Source organism: Carlito syrichta, unplaced genomic scaffold, assembly GCF_000164805.1.
Source record: "Carlito syrichta isolate Samal-C Ts95f unplaced genomic scaffold, Tarsius_syrichta-2.0.1 Scaffold303228, whole genome shotgun sequence".
In the NCBI taxonomy this organism is placed as follows: domain Eukaryota; kingdom Metazoa; phylum Chordata; class Mammalia; order Primates; family Tarsiidae; genus Carlito; species Carlito syrichta.
The window spans coordinates 504,867-519,049 of record NW_007247324.1 but is presented as its reverse complement, the minus strand read 5'-3'; the positions used below and the strand labels follow the sequence as shown (position 1 = coordinate 519,049).

General features: G+C 52.6%; 1 protein-coding gene across 1 annotated transcript in view; it reads right to left on the bottom strand.

Annotated features, from left to right (window-relative positions):
* The window catches only part of ESRRB (estrogen related receptor beta), a 94,973-nt gene that overhangs the window by 77,967 nt on the left and 2,823 nt on the right, over positions 1-14,183 (bottom strand). The window contains exon 2 of the mRNA XM_008058147.1: positions 10,985-10,988. The gene's annotated coding sequence lies outside the window, so the exon portion shown is untranslated. The remainder of the gene's footprint in view (positions 1-10,984; positions 10,989-14,183) is intronic.

Sequence of the window (14,183 nt, the reverse complement as noted above, 5' to 3'; positions counted from 1 at the left end):
TCAGCCTCCCAAAGGCACAGGATTACAGGCTGAGCCACTGAGCCCGGCCGTCTGCATTTCTTGAAGACGGGCATCACTGAGCCTAGCTCTCCAGGGGTTACCACCCAGTGTGGAGCACACAGGCTGACACCTCCCTCATCCTGGACTATGCCCCTGCTTATGTGACCCACATGTCAGGGGCTTGACAGACCACTAGCCTCCACTCTGCCCCAGTGTGATCACGCGTCTGAGTGTCTTCTGTGTGTGCTGTTCCTGGGTTTCCCTGCCACCTGAAGGACGGTGTGCAGACCCAGCAAGGGGGATGAGACTTCTTCCCTCTCTGGGCGTGGCACTGGCCCTTTCTGCGTGGCCTGTGCAGAGCAGAGGCAACCCAGGAAGCCGAGGCTCTGGCATCCATTTCTCATCCTACTTACATTTTGGTCATTGTGCTAACAGGCAGGTGACAAAGAGACCTCTTCACTCAGTGGGCAGATGGGGACCTGCCAAGTTAGCCCACTGGGAGCCGCATTCTGATCTCTGAACAGCAGGGCTTACTCTGCACCAGGTGTGGAACAATATGTATTAAATTATTGATTCCTGGCCAGGTGTGGTGGCTCATGCCTGTGATCCCAGCACTTTGGGAGGCTGAGGTGGGAGGATTGCTCGAGGCCAGGAGGGACACCCACCTGGACAATATATCAAGATCTCATCTCCACAAAAAATATAAATAAGTACATACATACATTAAAATTTTAACTAAATCATCGATTTCTTGCAACCACTTTCCCCCATTGTGCAGATGAAAAACTGAGGCCCAGAGTCACACAGCCAGAAAGTGCTGTCATGAGTTACAATGCAAAGAACAGTCACAACACGCCTCTCCCCAGCACAGCCCCGGGCTTCCCAATACACCCAAGAAGGCAGGAGTCTCTATCGCAGCCAAGACGGCCCCCAGTATCAGGCTCAGCACCTCTGTCATGCTGTTCCTCACCCCTTCCCCAGGTCACCCCATCCCAGCCACACAGCCTCCTGGCAGTTTCTTGACTACATGGACCAGGTCCCACCTCGGATCTTTGCTGTTTTCCTTTCTGCTCTGGCCCAGTGTCTAGAGTCCAGCAGGCATACAGCAGGGGCACCATAAATGTTTGTTAAATGAACAAATGAACACAGAGGTCATTTAAGAGGTCAATGAGAGTTGGGCAGGATATGAGAACCCCGGTCAAGCCAGCGTGAGAGTCCCTGAGGCCTGCACCCCTCGGGATGTGACAGTCACAGGCCTGAGTCAGGGGACAGGACCAGGGTCTGAGAAAGGGCGCCCTCTAGCGCCCCAGGAGCAGAGCCCACAAAGGCCCGGGCCCACCAGACCACCCCCAAGGACCTGAACTGCCCACCCTGAGATCAGTGCTGACAAATTCTGGTCATCCTGGTCTAAAGGCTTTACAAAAGATGTATGTGTTTTCCTCACTTTCGGTTTTTTTCTTTTCTTTTCTTTTCTTTTCTGTCTTTTTTTTTTTTTGAGTCAGAGTCTCTGTCCTCCAGGCTGGAGTGCAGTGGCATGCTCACGACCACCACGGCCTCGACCTACTGGATTCAGGCAATCCTTCTGCCTCAGCCTTCCAAGTAGCTGGAACTACAGGCGTACGCTACCACGTCTGGCTAACTTTTTGTTTTATTGTAGAGATGAGGTCTCGCCAAGTTGCCCAGGTTGGTCTTGAATCTCTGGGCTCAGGCAATCCTCTTGCCTTGGCCTCCCAAAGTGCTGGGATTACAGACTTGAGTCACCACGCCCGGTCCTGGTTTTTCTTTCCTTAAAGCCCCCAAAACCATGTCATGTGTGAGGTAGGCCCTCCGAGAAGTGAGGGTGAGAGCCACTCACTGAGATGCCTGGCTTCAAAATGCTAGAAACTAACATTTTTTTTTTTTTTTAAGAGACAAGGTCTCACTCTGTCGCCCAGGCTGGAGTACAGTGGTGTGATCATAGCTCCCTGCAGCCTCGAACTCCTGGGCTCAAGCAATCCTCCCACCTCAGTCTCCCAAGAAGCTGGGACTACAAGTGCTACCATGTCTTACTAATTAAAAAAAATTTTTTTTTTGTAAAGACAAGGTCTCGCTAGTTGTCCAGGTTGATCTCGAACTCCTAGGCTCAAGCAGTCCTCCTGCCTCAGTCTCCCAAAAAACTGGGATTACAGGCGTAAGCCACCATACCTGGCCTAAAAACTACATTTTAACACAAAATCAATGTAATTTGTGAAAACCTGTGGGAAGTGGGGCTGGAGAAAGTTTGCCTGATGTCTGAGCCAGCGCTTTCCTGTGTAAGTGAAAACACTTACCGCTCCCCACCTGGGAGAGAGGGAACCACCAGGGTCTGGCCACATGGGCTTGGGCCCAGATCACCTGGGTTTGAATCCTGGTTTCATCAGTGATTGGCTCTGCAACCTCTCAGGCCTCAGTTTCCACATCTGCAAAGTGGGTCATCAAGAAATCCTTCCCTCACAGGATTTTTTTCTGAGGAGTAAATGACACAATAATCGTGAAGCACTGACCACAGCTCCTGCCTGTGATGACCGCTGTTAGTGAGTTGTTAGGATACTCTGCTCCCTTAGGAGATGGTTCCTATCCACCATAGTAAGGACGGCTCTGACGACCAGAGCTCAGCGGTCTCCTCTCCTCTGTAAACTGAGAATGAAGAGGAAAGGAGGCGGGAGAGTATGAACCCACATTCGGGAAGGGGGAGGGCAGAGGCTGGGGAGGGCAGAGGCTGGAGACGCTCGTGGGCTCCTTGGCCTCCCGCATCCCGTCCTCTGGGGAGGAGGCTTGAGTCAGCAGGACTGCCCTGGTCAGACTGACACTCAGCACACCGGCTCCAGATGGGGCGTTTCGACTATTGATCTGATAAATAAACAGCATGCTAGCTCGATCAAAATGTGATTTTGCATCTCCATGACTGCTCACTGATGCAAGCTTCATTGCGCCAACATGCTGCTGGCAATGGCACAGCCGTGCCCCAGGCTGGGGAGGTGGAGCCCCTGCCTGTGCACACTATGGTCCCGGAAGTCAGGGCATGGACAGGGGGTGATAGCTGCTCCCAGGAGGGCGGGGGAGGGTGAGAGGAGACCTGGGGGGCGGCTGTCATGGCTGCCAGGAAGGCCCATGTGGTGGCAAGTGAGGCTGACCAGGGCACACCTAGCCTGCCAGTGCCCTCCTGGGACCCAGGACTCAGGCCTCAGGCCTCAGTGTCCCTGCTGCTGTGACGAGTAGCCCCGGGCATGTCATCACACCTCACCACATCCTCGCTGCTGTGTCCATAGAATACCTGACTTCACCAGTGCCTATAAAGACACAGGGAGAAAGCAACCATATGGCTCTTCTGGGAACAAGATAGAGGTGAGAATGCTGCTGTGTTGTTTCCCAGAAGAGTGTTACTACATTTCCCTTCTGGGCAGGGGCCAGGCATGGTGGCTCACGCCCGTAATCCCAGTACTCTGGGATGCCAAGGCAGAGGATTGCTTGAGCCTAGGATTTCTTTCTTCTTTTTTTAAATTTTGAGTTGGAGTCTCACTCTGACACCCAGAGTGGAGTGCAGTGGCATGCTCATGGCCACTGCAGCCTCGACCTGCTGGGCTCAGGTGATCCTTTTGCCTCAGCCTTCCAAGTAGCTGGAACTACAGGCACGCACTACCATGCCCAGCTAATTTTCTGCTTCATAGAGACGAGGTCTCAACAAGTTGCTCAGGTTGGTCTCAAACCCCTAGGTTCAGCCAATCCTCTTGCTTTGGGCTCCCAAAGTGCTGGAATTACAGCTTGAGCCACTGCAGCCAGTCCAAGCCTAGGATTTCAAGAATGGCCTGGGCAACACAATGAGATCTCATCTCTACAAAAAATTTAAAAAATAGCCAGGTGTGGTGGTGCACCCCTGTAGCCCCAGCTACTTAGGAAGTTGAGGTGGAAGGGTTGCCTGAGCCCAGAAGTTCGAGGCTCAAGTGAGTTGTGATTATGCCACTGTATTCCTGCCTGGGTGACAGAGTAAGAACCCAACTCAAAAAATAAAAAATAAAAGAAAGAAAGAAAAATTTCCTTTCTGTGCAAGTACTCAATATATGCAAAGTGCTCTATACTCCTCAAATAACTCTGGATTTTTCATCCTATTTTAAAGGTGAGAAAATCAATGGAGGCACCAGACGCCAAGTCACATGGGCCATACAGCTCCTATAGCACATGGAGTGGCAAAGACATGAGCTCTCACCCACCCTGGCACCAGTATCTGCGGTTCAGCTATTCTATGGGGAACCGTCTCTGCACAAGAGTGGTGGCTCCACACAGGGCTGCTTCTGCCCCATCCTGGCCAGATGGGCCTTTAAAGTGGGCAGAAGAGAAGCGGCCTCTGTTCCCTCCCGCTGGGTCCGAGGCTGCTGGCCTGAGGATGGAGGGCCAAGCAGCCTCTGCTCTGGACTTTCGGAGTACGGGACCCGTTCCAGAGCCAGCCACCAGGCCGGGAAGACCCAGGGGTGATGGGTGAGTGCTCAGGCTGCTCGGTGAGACACTGGCAGTGCAGGGACCCAAAAACTTGGGCACGGGGACAGGTGGGGGAGGGTCGGAGACAAGGCAGAAGAGACATGGCTCAAAGCCAGAGGAATTGCCAAGGCCATGACCTCTGTGTGCACAGCTGTGCAGGAGTAGGTGGCCTGTGGGCCCTAAATGTAGCAGCCTTGGAGTGGATGAAATGAAACTCTAATCCCAAGGGTGTGGTGGTCACAGGTCCCAGGCCTCTCTGGGAAAGGATGGCCAACCCTTCCAGCCACTGCGTGCCTCAGTTGAATGGGCGGTACGGTTTGGCTGTTTGGCCCAAGTGCCAAAATCACTTTATCTGTTGTCCTCATAATGCACTGACCTCACGTGTTACCCTCCCCCACATACACATACACACTTACACTCACACACACACACACACACACACATATACACCCTCTGGGACAAGACCTATTCGCTCATGCACTGAGAGCTGTGGCCTCGTAGCTCCCCGTCAAGGACGCAATTGCAATTTTGCAGTTTACAGTGCAAGTGGACTCAGCGATGTGGCTTCTGTGCCAGCCCTGGGGCTGTGTGTCCTTTCTGGTCCCAGCCATTCTCTGGGCAGCACAACAAGACTTCGTCTCTACCCAAAAATTAAAAAATTAGCCAGGCGTGGTGGTGTGTGCCTGTAGTCCCAGCTACTTGGGAGTCTGAGGCAGAAGGATTGCCTGAACTCAGGAGGCCCAGGCTGCAGTGAACCATGATAACGCCACGGCACTCCAGCCTGGGCAACAGAGACAGCCCTAGTCACCTGCCAGCAGGGCGTGAAGATGCACAGAGCAGGAGGCAGGGCAGTCGGCCTCTGGAAGGAGGCTGGCCCCCGGTCCTGAGGACTACCCGGGGAGCCAGCACTAGGCCCGAGTCTTTTTTTCGTCCACTCATGCTGCTGTCACAGGTGACTCAAGGGTTAACCCGAGACTACCTAAAGAAAAACCCACATTACAGAACGAAGCACTTGCTGTGACCGGCACCCAGGAATGGACACAGGTATAGATGGGATCCATGTCTCTCCAGCCTCCCGCCCTGACTGGCTGCCCAGTGGAACCCCAGACCTCCTGCCCAGACAGCCCCCTCCATCCCAGCTACTCGGAGCATGGCTTTCCACCTACAACCCCCTGAACTCTCCACCCCTCCAGGGCCGGCTCAGGCCAACCTGGGCAGGAAGAGCACCAGGTCTAAGGCCATGTTCAAATCCTGGCTCTGCCCTTCTGGCCGCCGTGACCTCCAGGGGTCTGACCTTCCCTGAGCCTCCAATAACCCATGTTACTACTGCATAGAGTTATTGTGAGGATGGAATGAGTCTGCAGGAGTTTTGTACAGCGTCAGCCTCGTGTGAGGCTGTCACACCCTCCGGCCACCCTCTCCCTGACGTCTCACAGCCCTGGCTCCTGCGAGGGAACATGGCCAGGCCCATGCGGTGCCCTGCCTTCAAAGCAATGAGAGGAAACGGGCATTTAGGAGCACGTCCAAGCCTCACCCCAGTGAACACTCACTGGCCCCTGGTGAGTAGTCCAGCTCCCATGGCAAGTGTGAAAGAGGCTGGGTGCCGTGGCTCATGCCTGTAACCCCAGCACCTTGGGAGGCCCCAGCACCTTGGGAGGTTTGCTTGAGCCCAAGAGTTCGAGACCAGCCTGGGCAACATAGTGAGACCTCATATCTACAAAAAATCAAAAAATTAGCCGGGTGTGGTGGTGTGTGCCTGGTGTCCCAGCTACTCAGGAGGCTGAGGCGGAAAGATCACCTGAACCCTGAAGAATAAGGCTGCGGTGGCCATGATCATGCCACTGTACTCCAGCCTGGGCGAAAGAGTAAGACCTGATTCAAAAATAAGGTGGAAGAACTGTGGCCTAGAAGGCTTCTGTGGTCAATGCCATGTTGTGGGTGGGGGGCAGAGCCAGTCCTGAGCTCAGTCCCTCTCCCCTACCTTCAATTTCTGAGTTCTGAGCTGGACCTCGACCTTTCTCAGCCTCCCAGCATTGCGATGCAAAGAGGAAATAGAAAGGTGAAAAATGTGAAATCAGCCAGGCACGGTGGCTCACGCCTACAATCCTAGAATTCTGGGTGGGTAAGGTAGAGGATTGCCTGAGCCCGCGGGTTCGAGACCAGCCTGGACAAACTTGGTGAGACATCTCTACTGTAAATCAGAAAGTTAGCCGGGTGTGGTGGCACATGTCTGTCGTTCCAGCTGCTTGGAAGACTGAGGTGGACGGAGTGCCGGAGCCTAGCAGGTCGAGGCTGCGGTGGTCATTAGCGTGCCACTGAACTCTAGCCTGGTCAACAGAATGAGACTCCAATTCAAACAAACAAACACAAATCATGAAAGCAGAATACTGGGCCGGCACCTCTCAACACTGCCAAGATCATGAAACCTTGAGGAAACCTGAAACACTGACACAGACCAAAGAGGGCTACTACAGAGACATGGCAATTTAGTGCAGGGTAGAATCTTGGAAGAGACAAAGGCTATCAATGGAAAAACAAACCCTGAAGAAAGTGAGGAGTTCCTTCCTCAGCAGTGCCAAGGTCAGTTTCTTAGCTGTGACAGCTCTACCACTGAGAAGCCTGACGAGGGGTGCACAGAAACTCTCTGCACTGTCTTGACAATTTTTTCTGTAAATCAAAAGCTATTTCAATAGAATATATTTTTTTTAATTGGAAAAATAGACCAGGCTTGGTGGCTTATGCTTCTAATCCCAACATTTTGGGAGGTTAAGGTAGAAGGATCTCTTGAGGCCAGGAGTTTGAGACCAGCCTGGGCAACACAATGAGACCTCATCTCTACAAAAAATAAAAATTGAAAAATGATCTGGGTGTGGTGGTGAGTGCCTGGAGTTCCAGTTACTGGGGAGGCTGTGGCAGGAGGATGGTTTGAGCCCAGGAGTTTGAGATTGCAGTGAGCTATGATTGCGCCACTGCTCCCTAGCCTGGATGACAGAGAGAGATCCTGTCTCTTAAAAAACAAACAAAAGTTGGGAAAAAAATCTGTGAAAGCCCCACCCAGCTCTGCCTCTGGAAGGGAAGGGGAGGAGTCTGCCTGAACCACTGCGGACCTGTCCTTGTGCACATCTTCTCCCATTGGCTCCGCCCTTATGGCCAGAGGCTGTTCCTGTGCCTCGACCCCGCAGGCCCTCCGCCTGCCAGACCCTCTGCTCTGGCCACCAGAAGTCACATCACAATCCAAAGCCACGCGGAGGGTCAGTCCCCGAAACAGGGCATCTCACTCCTCTGAACTTAGCCCAAGATGGGTTGCAAGAGGTCAAAAAGTCCCATCCTTGAAGTGTGCCCATCAAAGTCGCTTCAAACACACACACGTGCACACACAGAGGCCGCAGGAAACAACTTTGGCGTTAAAAGCACACATGTCCCCTGGGTGCAACTGTGGAGCAGAGGGAATAACAGAATGGGTGGACACAGGAGAAACATCCTGGGAACGAAAGCCAGTCCATCCAAGGGTCTGCAGAGGCCCCGCGACCAGCCCGCCCCATTCTAGACTCCTCCCGCATCCAGCCTGATCATGTTTCCGCCAGCTGGCCTCCTGCTCTTCCCCAGATGTGCCAAGGCCATCGCTGCCTCGGGGCCTTTGCATGGCTGATGCCCCTGCTGAAATACCAGCTGCCCACATGACTCCTTCCTCCAGTCAGGTATCTGCACGATCGTGACCTCCTCAGGAAAGATACTTGACCCCATCGAATCCACGACCTTGTTATCCCACTTTGCTCTCTTCATGGCCATTCTCAGTATCCACCATTGTATTATTATTGGATCTCTTACTTGTTTATAATCTGTCCTCCCAGGAAAAGTTCCATGAAGACCGAGACTTGAACTGTTTTATCTCAGAGCCAAGACACACAGTAAGTGCGTAATAAATGCATGACTCAATGAACAAAACCCAGAAGGGAGAGGGGAGAGAATGCCATAAGTGAAAAATAGAAAATGGCTGTCAAGGGCCACGCACAGTGGCTCAGGCCTGTAATTTCAGCACTTTGGGAGGCTGAGGTAGGAGGATCACTAGGGTCCAGAAGTTCAAGACAAGCCTGGGCAACACAGTGAGACCCCATCTCTACAAATAAAAATAAAAAATTAAAAAAAAATAGCCGGGCATGGTGGCGTACACCTGTCATCCCAGGTACTTGGGAGGCTGAGGTGGAAGGATCACCAGAGCCCAGAAGCTGGAGGCTGTGGTGAGCCATGATCGTGCCACTGTACTCCAGCCTGGGTGATAGAGTGAGACCTTGACTCAAATTTTAAAAGAAAAAAAAAAAGAAAAGAAAATGGCCATCACTCTAAGAATTGATGTGACAAGGGTATGTGCAGGAGCTCATGACAAACAGGACATCAGAGTGACACTGGGGAATGCGCCGATTTTCTTCTTCCTCAAATTAGGTAAAATTGTAACATGGTGCGAAGCGTGTTGGGACAGGGCTCCCACCTTAGGCCGCAGGCCGACTCCCCTGCCCTAGGCTGTGTGGCTGCAGCCCAGCCGCCCAGCCTCTCTGAGCTCGGGTGCTTCATCCCTTATCCCTGCACTCGAGGGCGGCTCTGAGGGCCAAGGAGGAAGTGGGAAGGGTATCCTCTGTGCTGTGCTGGGGAGAGGCGGCCTCCGTGAGTTCCCCCCCCCAAGAATTGCTCAGGACTTTGTTTCTGCCTTGGAAGGAGCCCAGACGCCCCCCAAAACTCTGGGACTCCTGCCTGCTCCCATCTGGATCCCCACCTACCCACTTAGTGCCGGGCCCAGAAACTAGCCGGATGCAGAATGACTGGAGGGTGCACACATAGGGCTCCGGTGAGAGTTTTCACAGGGTTCTGGAAGACAGGGTCGGGTACTCTGGAAGGCAGAGAAGAGCGCAGTCTCCTTTTTCCAGAGGCTCAGGGGAGGGTAAGGGACTCGCTTCAGGTCACTATGCCAGCGGAGAGCAGGTGCCTGGCTCCTAGGCCACCAGCTGCAACACCGCTCCTCTGGGACACAGTGACCACGAGACCACCCCTCTGGGGCACAGCAGCTGTGAAATAAACTCTCAGAGACACAGTGGTCGTGACATTGCTCCTCTGGGACACAGCGTTTGTGCCACTGCCCCTCTGTGACACAGCAGCTGTGACATTGCTCCTCTGAGACACAGTGGCCACGATATCACCCCTCTGGGACACAGTGGCCATGACACTGCCTCTCTGGGACACAGCGGTTGTAACACCACTCCTCTGGGACACAGTGGCCTGATACCACCCCTCTGGAGAACAGTGGTCATAACACTGCCCCCTCCGGGACACAAAGGCCTCCATACTGTCCCTCTAAGACACAGTGGCCACACCACACTCCTGGGACACGGTGGTCTGACCTCATCCCTCTGGGGCCCAGAGGCCATTCAGGGTCTCTCTCAGGGAGGCATGGTCCGGGGAGGAGAGGGTTACAGAGTATCTCCTTCCAATCAGTGATCTTACTAATCAATTAAATCCAGAATCGTTTTTTTTTAAAGGAACAAACAAAAACAGCAGCAGAAATAATGACTAATAATCAAGTAAAATTGGATTATTTCTGTGCTGACTGGTGGGGGGGTGATAAAGTTCACTGGAGTCAGTGAACATGGAGAGATACCAGCTCAGCAGCCTGGGCAGCCTGGGAGATGTGGGGAGGAAGCCGGGCTCTCAGTGACAAAATGCACCACCAGCCACCAGCCATGAACGTGCCACATCCAGGCAGGGCTCTAATGCAGTTCACCTATTAACCTACTGTGTCCTCACAGCAGCCCTGGGACAACCCTCCTTCAAAGATGAGGAAACTCAAGGGCAAAGGAATCTGGGGATGGTCACAGCTGAGCAGAGCCGGGATTTGTGGGCCAACACTGGGGTTTGCTCTCAAGGACACACTGCAGGCTTCCTGGGACCCAGGGCTGTGCCACGTGCCTGGAGATGATACGCACTGGCCTCATAGGAAAAGTAGTTACTGCCAGGCATAGTGGCTGAAGCCTGTGATCCCAGCACTTTGGAAGGCTGAAGTAGGAGGATCGCCTGAGCCCAGGAGTTCGCTACCAACCTGGGCAACATAGCAAGATCCCCATCTCTGCAAAAAAGTTTAAAATTGACTGGGTATGGTGGCGCCCACCTGTAGTCCCAACTACTCTGGGGGCTGAGGTGGGAGGAGTGATTGAGTCCAGGAATTGGGGGCTGAAGTGAGTTATGATTATACCCCTGCACCCCAGCCTGGCTGACACAAGGAGACTCTGATTAAAAAAATAGAAAAGTCATTACTATTTGTTTATTTACTTAATTTCATTTACTACACATTTACAGAGTCAAATACAACCCTGTCCCTGAGCTCGTTATCTCTCATGGCAGATACAAATTTTAATAAGTGACCGGTGGCCATACAGTCACTGGACTTAAAGTGTCCGACAGTGCCATGGTTCAGGGATCCCTGGACCACAGAGAAGGGGTGTTGAACCCTCCTTAAGGGAAGGAGGTCAGGGAAGCTTCCTGGAGGAGGGGGAATGGGGTTATGTCTGGAAGGACAAGTAGGGGAAGAGGGCGAGGAACGGCATTCTAGGCCTCAGGACCTCCATGTGCAAATCAGAGAAATAGGAATTCAGAGAGGCGGAACATCCAGGAACTGCAGGCGGCGGGACGTCTGGGGCACAGGTGTGTGGCAGGGGACGGGGCCAGGAAGAGGGCAGGTGGGGACCTGGAAGGAGACCAGCATGGGCAGGGGCAGGGGCCAGTGAGGGGCTTGGACCTGGGAATCTGAGCAGGGCAGGCTGCACGACCCTCACGTCACTGCGGCCAGGCCACCTTGGGTCTGCATGTCCTCCCTTGCCAGCTAAGAAGTAAGAAGCCCCCAGGGCTCAAGTGATGCCACACATCGCGCCTGCAACCTGGCACTGGGGCCGGTTGCCTCCCAGCCAGTCCTTTTCCCTGCCTACGCTTCCTTTGCAACACAAGTGCATTAGCAAAGCCAGCTATTTAAAGGAACCCTGGAGCTAATCTTTGTGTAAATGGAAAATCTTGAAGTCACACTAATCATCGCTCTGTACTCCAGCTGTTATATAATTCTGGATTTTGCAGCGCAGAGTCCTGGCTGAGGCATTCCGGCCCTAAAAAGCCTTCTTTGTGGGGCAGTATGGGTTTGGGAGGGTGCCCGGGCGTGGCAGGGCCTTGGAGGCACAACAGTAGGGAGGAGGCGTGGCAAGGAGGAAGGTAGAGGGTCCCGGGTGGCAGCCATGAGTTCCTGCAGCCCATGCATGCCCCGGGTCTCTCGAGGTTTCCAGTGGGGTGGGGTGGTGAGGGAGTAGAGGCAGTGGGAAGGGGGGAGCACTCAGACTCTGGTCCCCACAACACTGAGACTGTCAGCCAGGGTGGCCCATACTTTCCAAATGCCAAGAAACATGAAAGGGCACACCTCAGAAGGGGAAACTGAGGCACCGAAGATATGAAGTCACTAAGTCTATTTCTCTATCACAGGAGCACCTCTAAGCCCCGCCAACAGTTTGAACTACAACTGGCTCCCCTGTTCTCAGTCAGTCTCCTGTGCTTGGTTATTAGTCCCTTGAGGGCATCGATTCATCTCCATGCCCCCAGGACATAGCAGAGTGACAAGTAAACAGTAGGTGCTCAGTTAATATGTTGAGTGGAAATTAAAATTGTTCGCTTACAGAAATTAGATTCAGAACAGGGAGAAAGGAAGACCAAGATCTTGACTTAAAGCTGGTAAAGGGAAGGGAACAAATGGAAAATCCTATTTGTTAAGCACCCCTTGTATACCTGGCACTATGCTAATTCTATTTAAAACAATACTAGTTTGTCAAGTAAATAGGTAACATTTTTTAAATAGTAGATTTTTTTTTTTTTGAGTTGGAGTCTTACTCTGTCACCCAGTCTGGAGTGCAGTGGCCGCTCCCGGCCACCGCAGCCTCGACCTCCTGTGCTTAAACAATCGTTCTGCCTCAGCCTTCCAAGTAACTGGAACTACAGGCACATGCCACCAAGCCTGGCTAGTTTTTGTGATTTATTATAGAGGCAACGTCTCACAAAGTTGCCCAGACTGGTCTTGAACTCCCTGGGCTCAGGCAATCCTCCGCCTCGGTCTCCCAAAAGGCTGGGATTACAGGCTGAGTCACCGCGTCCAACTTAGGTATTAAATAATAGTATAATAACATAAGAACAATATTATTCCTATGTTTTGGTCGAGGCAACTTGCACAGAGTGGGTGAGCAATGTGTAAAGATTATCCAGCTAGCCATAGCAGAAATCGTTAATATTTATTTATTTTAAGTCAGAGTCTCACTCTCTCACCTAGGTTGGAGTACAGTGGCAGAATCACGGCTCACCACAACCTCAACCTCCTGGGCTCAGGCAGTCCTCCCACCTCAGCCTCCCAAGTAGCTGGGACTACAGGTGCGTGCCACCACACCTGGCTAATTTAATTATTTAATTAATTATTTATTTGTAAGGATGAGGTCTTGCTATGTTGCCTAGGCTTGTCTCAAACTCTGGCCTCAAGCAATTCTACGCAAATCTCAGCCTTCCAAAGTGCTGGGCTTACGAGTTTGAGCCATTGTACCCGGCCTAAGAACGGTGAATGTTTATTGAAAGACTTCCTGTGCTAGGTGCCAGGCAAGGGTATTGCCTCCCAGGAACCTCACAGGGGTGGTACTACCATCTGTAGTCAAGCTGGGTGCTGACCCTGGTTCTGAGGCCACACTCACTTTCAGCACACACTGCCGCACACATACACCCTCGTGGCCACCGTACACAGTGCTCCTGATGGAGCATGACTCACTCAACTCCCTCCACCCCCATTCTTGTAAGGGGTGCTGAGCTGAAGGGGGCCCCCAGGAAGAGCCCTTGCCAGGTCCCGTCCTGTCTGTAGGGTGCTTGGGTGTAAATGAACAAAGCGACAGCATGACGGACCCAGAAGTGAAACCCCAGATGTTCCCTGCTTGGCCCCGAGTGGCCCCTTTCATTCTGAAAAGAGAGGGCACCTGGTTCCATGGAAAGACCCCAGGATCCAAAGCCAGACCCGCCACAGTTGGGGTCATGGCCCTGCCGTGCACCAGCCGGAACCTAGCCAACCTGAGCCCCCACTTTTCCATCTAGAAATGGGGACACCCAGGCTTCTCCTGTAGGTTTGCGAAGCCATGCATGACTGTGTAGGGAAAGTCTTTAGAAAGATTCTAAGATTCACAGAAAACTTGGTAAAGTGGTTACCTGTGGGGGGTCTGTCTAGGGAGTGAGGATTCAGGGAGGAAGAATGGTACACTAGTCACAACAGCTTGCACTTTCATGGTGTTTGACTCATGTTGCGCATGTGAATGTATTTTTTAAAAGACTGAAACATACACACAGGGGTTCAGTAAATGACAAGTAGTACAGCAACTAGTCCTCTTAAAAGTTGGTTTTCTAGCCGGGCTCGGTGGCTCAGCCTGTAATCCTAGCAGTTTGGGAGGCCAAGGTGAGAGAATTGCTTGAGCTCACGGGTTTGAGACCAGCCTGGGCAACTTGGCAAGACCTCATTTCTACAATAAATCAAAAAATTAGCCGGATGTAGTGGTGCATGCCTGTAGTTCCAGCTACTTGGAAGGCTGGGGTGGAAGGATCACCTGAACCCAGCAGGTCGAGGCTGCAGTGGCCATAAGCGTGCCATTGCA